This window comes from Anthonomus grandis, chromosome 22 (genome assembly GCF_022605725.1).
Source record: "Anthonomus grandis grandis chromosome 22, icAntGran1.3, whole genome shotgun sequence".
NCBI classification, from domain to species: domain Eukaryota; kingdom Metazoa; phylum Arthropoda; class Insecta; order Coleoptera; family Curculionidae; genus Anthonomus; species Anthonomus grandis.
This window is the reverse complement of record NC_065567.1, coordinates 31,180,516-31,193,558: the sequence shown is the minus strand read 5'-3', so window position 1 is coordinate 31,193,558 and position 13,043 is coordinate 31,180,516. Positions and strand designations below refer to the sequence as shown.

Genomic DNA, 13,043 nt, shown 5'->3' with positions numbered 1-13,043 from the left:
TAATGGAACAAACAATGCGTCACGTCATCACTTTATGACAGTGATAATATTTGGGTGATTTCTCAATTCCAGTCAAAAATTAAGAAACTATCCAAAGAAAATAAACAAAACTAAAACCAAATCCTCTATCAATACAATACGAGGGACCCCGTTTACAGATTCCCGTGACTTAACGCCTTCCCAACTCCACCCTATCAATACGGCAACAAGGACAACCTTATGGCAACACGATAAAACCGAGCGGAACAGTTAGATGGAAAACATGACATTCACACGCATGCCCATTAAAAATCACTGTTGGGGGGCGTCACCGTGTGTCTTTAAACGCTCCTGTTGGACAGTTAAGGCAAGAGATATGTGTCCTGTAGTGCGTTAGAGGGAGACACGGATGTTTTTCTGTTAGAGCAAAGGTTCGCGTTATGCTATGATATATAGAGTGAAGCGACTTATGTTTAAATCGCGTTGGGAAGTGGCCTAGATTAGAGGGACTTTGCAGTATCAAATCCTAACCCGATATATCTAAGCGTTTAAGACTTTTTAATACTTTTATAGGATATCGTGTTAGGCCGGCTGATGCCCAGTTAGTGATTTGTACGGTTTTAAGACAGCACGTCGGTGAACGGGACTTTTTTTTGACGAAATCGTACAGGAACTTTTTAAATTTTCTTTTTTGAAATTTTGGTTCTTTTTTGAGTGACTTGTGGCTATCTGGTGGGTTCGTTATTTTGTGACAACTGGAACTAGTTTTTTCTCTGACCTTTTTCGGGGGTAAGTCTCACTTATGCATATTTAAGTAGTAAACAAGAAAACGTGTCTATAGACTATCATCCCAAAAAGGGAGCTATTTTTTAAACATTTACTAAATACGTAGTACTATAAACATCAACTAATTAAACTCACCTAAATGTGTCCGTATAAAGGCATGAGTAATTTGTTCACTGTCCGTCGCACAGTGTGCTCCTCACCTGAAAATTAATAAAATATAAAGAAATTTATTTTAATTGCATAATGTAATGGGATATAAGAGCCATTTTAATAAATTCTATTGGAACTATCTTAACACCCTATATGTCTCCCTAATGGATGAATTTAAATAATTTAGTAAAATCCCTTAAATTATTTAATTACGTTAAAAAATGACAACCGTATCCATTTAAATTATGCATATTATAACAATAATTTGATTTTTTATTTTTAATATTGAGTTTCGAATTAATTTAACCGAACTAGAATTTCATTAAAATTGCATTAAACAGGATATTTTGGATTATATTTAATTTTTTTACTAACTCCCAAATAGTAAAAAAAGTATCCATTTAAGTTATGCATATTTGTTTTACTATTAAAATAAATATAGACAATACCTTTATCGTGGCAGAAAAAAAATGCATAATTTTAATGGACACGATACACAGCTTTATATAATTGAATATTAAAGAGTTTTTTGTACGTAAATTAAGTCCCAAGACTAGTTGTTTTATTTATTCCCTGTAATGAATAAGAAAATAAATGCATCCCTTAAAATTAACAAATGTTTAAAAAATGCATAACTTCAGTCCCCTAAATTATTTAATTACGTAAAAAATGACAACCGTGTGTATCCATTAAAATTATGCAAATTCTTACATTAATTTGATACTCTATTTCAGGTAAGTATAACGTTTCGAATTCCTTTAATCGGACTAAATAATTAATAAACGGGACATTCTGGACTATATTTAATTTTTTAAATAATTCCCAAATAGTGAAAAACGTATCCATTTAAGTTATGCATACTCTTTCAAATTAAGGTAAAGATAGATAATACATATGGAAAAAAACAAATAGATTTTAATAGATACGCTACCCATTTTTTTAAAGTTTTCTTACCAATCGAATTCGAAGACTTAATGTTTCATTTATTTGCTGTAGCAAATAAAAAAGTAAATGCGTCCCTTAATATACTTAAAAATTTAAAAAAAATTATAACTTTACTGGATCTAATTCCTAGTTATAATGTAATTAATTATGGTTTAGTATTGAATAAAAATGCCTAAAAAATTATGCATAATTTAAATGTATACCGTAACCGTGGACACCTTTTTTTTATATTAAAAATTTAAACCCTTATTGTTTTAATATTTTAAGTAAAATGAAATAGTTTTCGAGTGCCTTAAAAGAGGGAAACTTATGCACTTATGTTATGCATAAAAGAAATTTATATTGAAGAAATTGGGCACAATAATGCATAAAATTTTATACAATTGCCGATAAAAAAAAATCAAAAAATCCACAAATAATTTATAAAATCGCAAAAACTGCTATTTATTATTTTTTATTTAAATTTATGAATTAAATAATTAATTATATCTTTAATTGACAGTTCAAAGCTAGGTAACTTCAACTTTTAAAAGTTTTTGTATTTCTACAATTGGCATTAAATTTGGATTTTTTTATTATAGTTAGTCGTTTCGTAGTAATATAAAATTAATTACAAAATAATGGTTCAAAATTATCTACCTTTATAAAAAAATTACGTTCATATCCATTAATGTTATGCGTATTTTTTGATGAATATCAGCTATTAAGTTCCAACAAACTATTTGTAGTAGAGTAAATTAATAATTTAATGTAATTTTTAGATGTACCAAACATTTTTCAACAGAGCCCTTGAGCTACAGAGGGTTAAAATTATTGTAGGCACAACCTTAGAACACCCTGTATATTTCCTTAATTTATACATATTTTTGATGGCAAATATCTCTTTAAAATTGTTTTCATGACAATTCTTCATGTTTGCCATCCGTCGCACAATAAAAAAAAATTTATTTAAAATGCATAATTTAATTGGATATGAGAGTCATTATAATAAATCTCATTTATCTTAGGAAAATTTGTTATTAATCACTATTTTAATATTATGTATTAAAATTTTATTTTTGTTCGCAAACATCTCCTTAAAATATAAAATATTTATATATAGAATAAATGGATTCAACATCGTGCATGGCAAGATCAATCTTATGAAAAATCGAAATTTGATTCTAAATTTTTATTTCTGTACGTGTTTTTTAATAAAATAAATTTATTTAATTATATAAAAAATGTATTACACAAAAACAAAGAATATAAACCATCAGCAAAAATACCAAAATTAATAAAATACAGGATAGACAAAAATATCACAAACAAAAAATAAATATTCCATGTTAAAAAACATATTAATAAGACACTAACTTAGAACACCCTACATATTTCCTTAAGGGATGCATATATGATAATTTATTTGGGAAATTAAATCAGCTATCTAGTCGTACAAAATAAAATTTAAAAAGTTTATCTCCTTAAGGGATGAACTTACAAAAATATTTTTAGTGTAATGAAATAAAGCAAATTTAATGGACTTTTTAGTTGTCACACATTTTTACATATTAATACTAACTGTGAATACCACACGTTGGGTCCCACTTGTTATCACGCAAAACTCATTGCCATGTCAACCCACATGTTGGGCGCCAAAAAAATGCTTTAACTTTAATTAAACTTGCATGTTATACATAACAATTATATATTAAAGCCACATGACCTCCACGTTGGGCGCCATAAAGTTATTACAGACAAGGAAACTGATTAAATTCCAGACAAAATGACACTCAAAATGTCATTTTAAATACCTGATTTTTGCATTTAAAGCATATTCCATTTTCATTCCACAGTTTTCTCCTGGTCGTTTTCCGTCGCACAGTAAAAAAGAATTTATTTAAAATGCATAATTTAATTGGATACGAGTGTCATTTTAATATATGTTAGTTTCCCGTAAACACTCGAAAGGAGTTTTATGTCAAAAACATACTGCTTTGACGAAATAAAAAATGTGTTCATTGCCTTCACAAGACTTAAGACAACAACATTTCTCAGCCATTAATTTTATAGGAGACCGATTTTTGTACCACAAAATCTTTTTGAGTTAGAGGCAATTTTGCCATCCAAGGTCCAAGACTCACAAGATTTGAAGCTTTGATTGAATATTATAGGAACCCTTTAAAACATATTAATTTTCTTTTACACCAAACTAAAAAAATTATTATATTGAGAAAAAAAAATTCATACTTTTTTTAAAAATGCGCAAAAGTTGGCGCAGCAGCATAATAAATTAAGTTATGAAATACAATAAAATCTAATCCTCATGGCACTTTTTCACTACTGATTAGAATGACGTAGCAGGTCGCACCCTCGTTTAATAATTGGGCAAATAGGTGAAATATAACATATTTGTTAAAATTTACGGATTTCTTAAGTCATCTGTTCACTGTTATCTATAGAAGTTGTTATGATGTTTGCTAGTTTAGGACTCGTAAATCATCTTATCTGGTGCCACACGGGCCATAAAACCCTACCTAAAAGTCCCATATACAAATAACATAAAAACCGACGTAACGATAGGTGTTCATCGAGGATAGTTTTTCTCACGTAATCGGATTATTTTATTAAGTCCTCTATTTTATAACAATTATACGCAAGACAGACTGTAGTATAAAAATAAAAATATAATGAAATAAGTATTTTATTCGAAACACTCTTTATAAGTAATTAATAGTTTTTGAAAATCTAAATGTCACAGATGAACTATGAGATCTGTCAGCTGTCAATGTGAATGATCAGGATAAATTAAACAGTTGGTATTGTGAATAAACGATAACTAATTGAATGATGATTATTTTCTTAATGAACAATCAACGAAAAATCAAGGGTAAAATCGAGAGTCAGGAGGGCAAAAAGCAAGTTTATCTAAAATCCCGGAGATTCCGTAGAAATCCGGGTCGCAGCCGTTGCAAAGCCGCTCGGAAATTCAGTCGACAACTTCAAAGGATAAGCTTTCGATTAAAACCGTCGGTTAAGGGTTTTAAAACGATTTTAGAATTAAGTCCCCGGCTCTGTGCTCTATATAGATAATGTTTAGTGTGGAAATAAATTAATTTTAATATTTTATTTGCTCCGGATAAAACTGGTAACAGTGTTTTACCTAATTACATTTTATAATCGATATCTTAATAGATTCTTTAAATAGTTAAGGGGTTTTAGAATTGTTGGTTAGGTATCGTTCCGTGTAATTGAATTGAAACTTCCACGTAAAAACTCGGCAATTACAAGTTTTAGTTACGCAAAATTATGTGCTAAAAATCATTTAAAAAAATCTAATGATACTTGCAAGGGTCTTTTCATTTATGATTCGCTTTCCGAAAAAATGTGTAAAATTTTTTTAACTTCACAATTTAAATGAGCATCCATTACATATATACAAAGAATGGCATTTTTTGTAGATTTAAAAAAATCCGTCAATTTCATTTTTTTTGAGTTGACAAGGAATATATTACTAGCTACTCCTAGTTTTTATGAGATTTGTTAATTTTTTTCTGCCTTTTCTGTGGCAAATAGAAACTTTTATCAAAAGACTTTTTTCATTTACTCTTCATGCTCAATAAAGGAAAAAAAGAATTTTTCGTTTTACCTTACATTTAATTTTTTAAATTTTACAGGCTATTCTGGTCAAAAACCGAAAAATGTCAATAACTTGTTTATGATACATTTTCCGAAAAAATGTCTAAAATACTTTTAATTTTACACTTAAAATTAGTATCCATTACATACATAAAATTCATAATATTTTTCGTAGATTTTAAGAAATCCGTCAATTCCATTTTTTTTTATTGCAATGGAATGTATTACTAGCTACCCCTAGTTTTTATAAGATTTGTTAATTTTTTTTGCCTTTTCTGTGGCAAATAGAAACTTTTATCATAAGACTTTTTTCATTATCTCTTCATTCTTAATAAAGGAAAAAAAGAATTTTTTATTTTAGCTTACTTTTAATTTTAGACTTAAAATGAGAATCCATTACATACATAAAAAATATGATATTTTTCGTAAATTTTGAAAAATCTTCAAAAAATTAATTTTTGAAAATTTTTGAATGAAAAATTCATTTTTGAAGATTTTTCCCTAGTTTTCATGAGATTTGTTAATTTTTTTTGCCTTTTCTGTGGCAAATAGAAACTTTTATCATAAGACTTTCTTCATTATCTCTTGATGCTCAATAAAGGAAAAAAAGAATTTTGCGATTTTCGTTTACTTTTAATTTTTCCGAATTTTCCAGGCAGTTCTGATCAAACACTGAAAAATGCTAATAATTCATATACAATTCATTTTTCGAAAAAATGTTTAAAATACTTGTAATTTTACACTTAGAATGAGCATTCAATACATAAAATTCATGACATTTTTCGTAGATTTCTATCAATGATTAAATGTTTTAAACCTTAAAGGATGTTCCTTAAGATGAACTGTGTTGATTGTCTCTGAATTGACAAGAAATTAATTAGTTTTCAAAATAGATGGAGGAAACAGGAACGAAGAAAAAAGGAATATATTGGTCTCTTTCTCTTTCATTATTACTGCTTATTTGGGGTTACATCTCTATCTGAAATCCATTGGATTTTTGGATTTATAGTTGCAAATTCCAAGTTTATTGCTGGATAAAGTAGATGAAATTAAATGTATCAATTATTTATGGTAATTCTCATATTGATTTAATATAAATTAGCTCTACATAATAGGAAAATACCACATTTTATGGTTTACCAAAAATACATAAAATAAATATTTCCTTAAACCACCCTCTTGCAAAATATACAGGGTGTTTCAGAACTATGGGATCAAACTTCTGGGGGTTGTTCAGTGCAACAGAAGAATCCATTTGAGTATAGGAACCCATGTCCGGAAATGCGTCACTACGCCACTACGGCCCTAAGACGCGTTAAAATTTATAAAAAACATTAATTACCTAAATAGGATCTGCTGCATTTATTTTTACCTTTTGTACATGATACCATAACAACAATTGTTTAAAATCAACGTTTATCAATGTCAATTCTCAATGTCATGTTTAAAAATGTTATAGCTTACAATTTTTAAACATTTATTGCTAATGGAAAACTTTACCAATCAAGAATTGGGGGATATGCATTTGGCATACGGAGCAACAAACTGCAATGCACGAGCAGCATCGCGGTTGTATCATGAACGTTATCCCGAACGACAGCATCCTGGATACAAAAAGTTTATTGTGGTTCATCGGCGGCTCGCTGAGACAGGCATGTTTAAGATCAAGATGCATGATACTGGTGTTGCTCGAACCGTAAGAACGGTAGAATTTGAAGAAGAGGTGCTTCAGCGAGTTGCCGATGAACCATCAAATAGCACACGTGATCTCGCTAAGAATATGAATACGAGTAACGCTTCTGTCTGGCGGGTACTACACGAGCAACAACTCCATCCTTACCACTTCCAGAAAGTTCAAGGTATGATTGTAGCCGAATTTTTTACGATATGTTTTGTGGACCGATGAAGCCTCTTTCACAAGAGACGGTATTTTTAATAGTAGGAATAGCCATGTTTGGGACGAAGAAAATCCTTATGCAATTTTTCCGAGAAGACATCAGAATCGTTGGTCTGTCAACGTATGGGCAGGCATTGTTGATTATTATTTAATTGGGCCATACCTTCTACCGGAACGGTTAACAGGACCTATGTATCTACGTTTCTTGGAGGAAGTTCTCCCAGAACTCCTTGAAAACGTTCCACTAAACGTTAGACAGCAAATGTGGTTTCAGCATGATGGCTCACTTTGCTGTACAAGTACGCGAGTATTTGGCTCAGTTTCTTGGCCTCCTAGGTCACCCGATTTAACGTCGCTCGATTTTTTCTTGTGGGGACGTGTAAAGTCTTTAGTCTACGAAACTCCAGTAGAATCAGAGCTAGACTTAATTGGACGAATAACAGCAGCATTTGAAATCATTCAAAACGAGGATCAAATTTTTAGTGTATAGTCCGCCGAAATCATGTGCGGCATTTAAATCGGTGTATTGAGGTTGGAGGAAGACATTTTGAACAATTGTTGTGATGGTATCATATACAAAAGGTAAAAATAAATGCATCAGATTCTATTTAGGTAATTAATATTTTTTCTAAATTTAAACGCGTCTTAGGGCCGTAGTGGCGTAGTGACATATTTCCTGACATGGGTTCCTATACTCAAATGGATTCTACTGTTGCACTGAACAACCCCTAGAAGTTTGATCCCATAGTTCTGAAACACCTTGTATTTTAATAGTAAAAATATTAGTAATTATTTGTTTATTTAGCATATTTGCTACATACAACAAGGCAAAATTCTAGAAAATACACACTCATAATTAACAATATAAAACCTAAGACTAGTGTGTTAGAAAGTGTGAAAATAAAGATAAAAGGACAAAACAAGACAATTTAAAGCACTTACCAAAAAAAAACCATTTCGTAATGCACAAATATAATTTAAAACGATACTAAGAAGTATCAAAATAAAAATAAAAGCACAAGAATGATAATATAAAAACATTAAACACTGAAAATATAAAACACTTATATATGTATGATTTTTAAACACTTTTTTGAAAAACTTTCTACAATTTCTTTTAATCTCTCATGATCTTTTGGTAAGTTTTGACGTTGGTTTTTACTGATGTTCCAGTTAACAAATGAATGAGAAAACAAAATGATAGTAATTTAGTAGAATGTACAACACTTATATAATAAAAAACCTGGAATATGGTGGCGATGTGTTGATGTATGTTTTCAATATACCACCATAATGAAATAATTTATTAAATTATATTAATTCCAAAGAGTCTACTATAGCATTTGCTCTCGAAAAGGAGGCTGATTGTCTAATTCCTTTTCTTGATATTTTAATTAAAAAAGATTTAGAAAATTTGGAAACATAATTTCCAAATTTTAAAGAAGTAGATAATTTTTACATTTACTTTTAATTTAGATGTCTCTGATAAAATCAAAAGAATTGCTTAAAACTTTAACATAATATGACTATTTTAAATCGCAAAACATATTACGATATCTATTAATAAAAGCTTAACCTTTAAATGAAAATGAATTTGATAAAAATGTAATATATAAAATTCCTTGTACTTTGGTTACTCTGACTTGTGGTAAATTTTATGTAGGTGAAACCTGTAGACCATTACCAAAAAGAATTAATGAACATAAATCTTACATGAAACATAATATTTAAAAATCCTAAATTATACAATCTGCATTCGATAATAACCATAGAATAAGCTGAGCTGTTTTCTCAATTTCGGCAAAGAAACAGATTTGAAAATTACGCAAATTAAAGGAAAGTGCATTTATAATGTTAAATGAAGATAAGTTCATAGCTACTTGTTCGTTTGATTTTAATAATACATGGATTCCTTTGCTAAAAAGAGAGGTAGAACAGGGCATTCTTAAAATTAATTGATAATTTTATATATTTTCTATTATTAAATTACATAAGAATCATACCCCTTTATTTTTAAAAAAGTATTTTCTATATTACTTTTTAATACAGTTTATCAAAATCAAACAATAAAAAAATATAATTAAAAAACATTTTGAAAAACGGGAAAGAAGTAAACAAATATAAGTAGTTTTATATTTTAATTTTAATTTTATTTACTTTGCTAACGGTAGTAAATTTAATTACCGAAACATTGATTCAAATTAGGTATTTGTATTCAATAAATAGGTTCCTCATTTCTTTCAATTTCAATATTCAAAATCAAGTTAGGCAGGATAAAACCTCAGCTATACCCAGGGGTATATAAAAAAAATTTATTATACCTCAAGTAAATTATTGTATTAAAGATTTATTGGACTTAGATTAAATTAATTATAACGAAAGTTATCGTTAGAGATTTAAGTTTCTATTTCTTCTAAAGACGTCAAAAAGTCTGTGTGTTCTCTTCTTCTTTTCAATAATTCAGATAATATTTTCTAAATTGATTTTTACTATAACAGTGACGTAATGCCTAACAAAATACGCTAGTACAGTACAGATTTCTCGAGAACGTTTATAAAAATCTCAATATCAGACGAAGACGAGTGATACAATGACACCAAAAAAGAAAACATAAACGAAATTATGATTTTTTTTTAATTTTAAAGCCACTAAATCGCATTAATAACAAATCCAAAGGCTGACTCCTTCTCACGAGATAAATATCTCTGTAAAGGCCACCAAAGCGTCCAAAATCTCCACGAAGCTCCTCGAAAGCTTCCTCAATCTGTACGCGCGCCGCTAACGGTAAAACGAACGACTATCAAAACGATTGGCGGCATCCAAAACAACCTAAAAACAGTAGGGAAACGGTTCAGTTTTCCCCTTGAATAAAAAGGGATGGAAACCAAGAGGGGGGGGGGGGGAGAGTGAGACAGGGTGAGGGTGGTGGGGAGAAAGGACGTCAGGGGAGTACGACGGCGGCCGTCGAATTGGCGAGGGGGAGAGGGGAGCCTTAGTAGAAGCAAAGCTCTCGAGGCGTCGCGACGCTGATCCTGCCTAAACCTGGCCAAAGCCGTTTTTAAGCCGAGCGTCTTTTTTCGCGGACTTAGCAGACTTTTGGTCTTTGCTGCACGTCTCACCTGGATTTGAGGAGGTTACTTGAGTGATTTTCCGGCCTTTTTTTTCCCTAATTGGTGACTTTACTCTTGCGGTTGTTTACGGTGTCGTCACTTACCGTCGCTTAGAAATTCCCGGTTTTTTTCATTTAAATTTAACAGTGAAAAATGTAAGAATGCGTTTTATTTTTAGTCATATTTTATTGTTATTCTTATATAAGTCAACACTGTGAAATGTTCCTTTTATAGTGTTTTTTTTAGATCATGAAAATGGTAAAAATACTGTCATTTTCTTCAGAAACCTAAAGTACATTAATATTCTTTAAAAGTAAAGGAAGCATGGTGAAGTGAAAAAAAAAATTTTGTATTGCTCTATCAACTGCCTAAGAGAAATATTAAAATTGCTCAGAAGCATAAATTATGATTCTCTCTTTTTATATACATTTTTTTAAATTATAATAATTGTATAAAGCCTCTGGCCATAAACAAGGTGGTTTTAGTCTTAATTTAATTATAATTCTAGGCAGTTGAGCATATTTGGGATTTTTAAGAACATAATTTAACAATTCTAGGCATGCATGGTCACATGATTTTTTTTCTAGGCAAAACTGCCTGAAATAGAAAAATCATGCATTAAGGCATAGTGGAAAGCTTAGAATAGAAATGCTTATATATAACTTCAATAAAAATTATAAATAAATATTCTACTGCCTGGAACTAAGAAAGTCATGAGCTTATGCTTAATGGTGTTTTTTTATTATTTCATTCATGTATATTATAGCATTTCAAGTAATTAAGCATAATTTCATGTTTTTGTCCAGGCAGTTGAGCATATTTAAGATTTTTAGGCACATAATTGTGCATAACTTATCAGTTTCATGTTCAACTTCCTTAAACTAAAATCACGAATTCATATTCAACTGCTTGGAGACAAAGCTGAATTTATGATTAAATAGAGAAAATATGAATGAATGATAAATGTATGCTTAATATTTATTCATTTCTCTTAATATATATTCATATATTTCATTTTTTATAGCATAAATTCAGATTTTCAGGCAGTTAGGATTTCTAAGCACGAAACTATAAATAATTTATTAATTTTAGGCATGCATCAGATGATTTTTTAATTTTCATCATTGCCAGAAATAGGAAAATCATCCATTAAGATATGTGAAAATCCTAGAATAAAAAAAAATTAAAATAATATTTAACTGCCAGGGAAAAACTGAATTTATGTTAAAATAGAAGAATTATGAATCAATGATCAACTGCCTGAAACTCAGAAAATCATGAATTTATACTTAATGGTGCTCTCTGATTTTTTCATTCATGTATATTGGAGCATTCAAACCTTTTAATCATAAATCCACATTATTCCAGGCACTTAAGCATGTAGGACTTGTCCATGCATTATTGTCTAATCAACTTCTTCTTCTATCTTTATCTACTATTTCTTCTACTGTATATTAAATTTCCCTGAATAAAAATCATAAATTGATTTAACTACCTGGGAAAAGAACTCAAGAGCATTTCAAGCCCTTAATCATAAATAAATGTTTTCTTTCAGGCAGTCGAGCATATTTGGGGTTTAGTATAGCATTATGCATAATTTATTAATTCTAGGCATGTATAATTATATGATTTTTCAAATTCTAAGTACTATTGCCTGAAATAGGAGAGTCATGCATTAAGGGATCATGGAGAGTCTAGAATAAAAAAATAATGTATTGTAGTAATAAAACAAAAACTATCGATAACTATGGAAAGTCTATAATGGAAAAATAATGTATCTATGCATAATTGTCCAATTCATGTTGAACTTTCCTGAATAGAAATTATGAATCAATTGATCATCTGCCTAAAACTAAAAAAATATTAGAGCATTTTAAGATTTTAAGTATAAATTCAATTTTTTTTCAGGCTGTTGAGCATATTTAGAATTCTTACGCATACAATTATGTATAATTTATTAACCTTAGGCACCATGGCCTGATCATGCATTCATCATGCATTTAGGCATGGTAAAAAGCCTAGAATAGAAATAGAAAAATAATGTATCCATGCATAAATTAGATTTAACTGCCTGGGAAAATTGTCCAAATTGTCATTGGTAAAATCGCTCAATTTATGCTTAAATACAAAATCATGAATCATTGATCAACTGATACTTTCATGATTATTAATTTAAGCTGAAAATTAATTTTCTTTAGCATGATATTTTTATTTCAATCGTCAAAGCATTAATTCCAGACTTTATGAACTATTTTTATGAAGCAAAGTGAAGATGAATGCATAGTTTCTTTATTTGAGGCTATTATGCATAAATTCATGTGTTTTCACAGGCAGTTAATACATTCATGATCTAATTCGAGGATAGGAACTATCGGATTTTTCCCTGTACTGGCCGGTGATTGTATAAAAAACGATTTCTACGTGCATCACTAAGAGTCCCTTAATTCTCTTCGTTTAATTAAAAAAACTGTGATAGAAAATTTTTATAATGAGCCATATCCTATGCCCACGCACAATTTTGCTGTATCAAATATTTTTAAATTATCCAAAATAATCTG

At 29.6% G+C, this 13,043-nt stretch overlaps 1 protein-coding gene across 3 annotated transcripts in view; it reads left to right on the top strand.

Moving 5' to 3' along the window:
* Positions 1–421: 421 nt before the first annotated feature.
* LOC126748198 (pituitary homeobox homolog Ptx1) overlaps positions 422–13,043 on the top strand; it is a 67,826-nt gene continuing 55,204 nt past the window's right edge. Inside the window, exon 1 of one of the 3 annotated variants that reach the window (XM_050457260.1) lies at positions 422–768. The gene's annotated coding sequence lies outside the window, so the exon portion shown is untranslated. Of the gene's footprint in view, positions 769–10,411; positions 10,641–13,043 lie in introns of those variants that run through there. The other 2 variants (XM_050457263.1, XM_050457261.1) reach the window with 2 other exon arrangements.